The sequence below is a fragment of the Trichoplusia ni genome, chromosome 11 (genome assembly GCF_003590095.1).
Source record: "Trichoplusia ni isolate ovarian cell line Hi5 chromosome 11, tn1, whole genome shotgun sequence".
NCBI lineage: Eukaryota > Metazoa > Arthropoda > Insecta > Lepidoptera > Noctuidae > Trichoplusia > Trichoplusia ni.
Window position 1 is genome coordinate 8,421,160 of NC_039488.1, and position 2,290 is coordinate 8,423,449.

A 2,290-nucleotide genomic window follows, 5' to 3' on the forward strand; every position below is an offset into this window, starting at 1 on the left:
AAAGATTCTCTATCCATTGTTAGTTAAAATTCGACCTTAAGTCCAAAGAGTAGGGTTCAAAATTGATTGTTTATTTCGTATAACAATGTGTTCTATTTTAGGTCATCTAAAATGAACTTTAATTGTTTGAAATTGAGTGCAAAATAGATTAAAAATGTGAATTATTTAGTTCAGACTTCTGTTAGAGCGAGATGGGAATTGTACAGTTGTATGCAAAAGTGTTAGTTATTTATTAATAGTTTTGTTGTTGTTGAATGTAAGTCTTGTTCTAAGAAACTTTAATCTCTTGTTACGGGGTATTTTACAAAAATTCAAGTCACATACACAAAGACAGCCTGACTCAGGACAAGCATTCGTGCATAATATAAATAAAACTCAACACACAACAACTCGGCTATCTGGGCAATATATCGCTTAAGACGTTCGGTCCGTGGATGGTTTACCATCTATGTTATAAGGATTTTATCTGTGTTTCGGAAGGCACATCAAAATGTTGGTTTTAGGTGATATCTTAAAAATTTTAACAGTGGTTAAAGGTAGTCAGAATCTAGAAAGTCCGATAACCAGTCTAACTAAGGGGTATCGTGTTGCCCAGGTAACTGGGTTGAGGAGGTCAGATAGGCAGTCGCTCCTTGTAAAACACTGGTACTTAGCTGCATCTGGTTTGACTGGAAGCCGACCCTAACATACTTGGGAAAAGGCTAAGATACCGTTAAAATAACATAAATATTTATTTTTAAATAACCTTCGATTGCTGCCACATCACCGCGTATGCTCATAGTCAAGGAATCAATTTGGGGTTCAAAGTTTGTAATAAACCGTTACCTCAAATCATTATAACGTAAATGAAACCTGAGCAATCATCCAATAACATTTATTTTTATGTATGTCAACATCTCACCATCAATGACGTATTAAATACGCATGCAAACACATCAAACGTCAAGAAATAATGGATTTCTTGTTGACGTCATCAAACAATCTCACCATTCCTTCCTTGGTGATCATTTGCCAAAAATAAACCGTTTTGTTTTAGATGTTTACGTAAATGTAGGATTGTTTACTTTTTATTTTTATTATTATTTTTGAGTCTGGGTGTCTTTGTGCATGTGACTTGAAAGTTTGCGAAACCCCCGCGATACAAGGATTAAACTTCATAATGCGGGAGTCCTTTTTTATCTAAATATCTACAACCGGAAATGGGAATTAGACTCACGATATTAAGGGTTCAGTACGACTACAATTTACTATTCTAACCCATTGTTTTTAACAACAAAATACATGTAAGTCTACTTCAAATGAATCTACTAATCGAAAAGTTGAAGAGGTTTTTATGTCACCAAATGTCAATAGTGCTCATCACGCAAACATTTATTCTAGTCGATTATCAAAACCACGTCCTAGTATACCAGTCAGAACTACTAACCACAAGACCAGCAGCTAATAAATTATAAAAATATTCCACAACACAGTTCTCCCTGTATATACAACAACAAAACTATCTGTTGTATAACACTTATCTGTCTGACTCACGTGTAGCAATCACGGAATTTTAATAACGTTGGTTTACATGCCGCGGTTACTGTCTAAGCACTAAAGGTATCATTAATAGTTGAATAAATGTAAAAACCTACTTTGTTAAATGTCCTAAAATTTAAAATAATCCTAGGGGCTAAGAAGGGTCACAGAATTCCTATAATTTACGCGAAAACGTGCAAAAAATTTTTTTTCGACTCGACAGTTGTCATAATTACTCGATTAAAATTTAATCAACATCGTTCCAGCCATTATTATTCTTGCGAATTGCATTGTGATTGGGTTTGTAGCTACCCTAAATTACAGCCTGCTAGCTTATCGGGAAGTGCCTCAAAATTGAGTTACAAAAATCCAAACGGAACGACAGTCAAACGAACAAAGAAACAAGAAAAACTTAGTAAAACGTGGGAAAATAAAACTAGAGTTAACTATACATTGGTTTACTGTTTACGGTTTGCTGGACCAAATAACAGCTGATTCACGTTAAACGATAAAACATGTATACGTTTTATCCAGTCCGAAGTTCTGAGGTAACAACAAAAAAAACACAAATTAAGAACCCCCTCCTTATGAAAGCGAAAGCGAGTTTTCCTAGTAAAAAGAATCTCCGTGCACTGTTTTAAAATTACACATCACATGCCCAAAAATATTTAAAAATCATTTTTTCCTCGCCCACTGTGTCCCACTGCTGGGCAGAGGCCTCCCCCAAATTCTTACACGATTCTGTCAATAATCTGGCTCCAAAAAAAATATA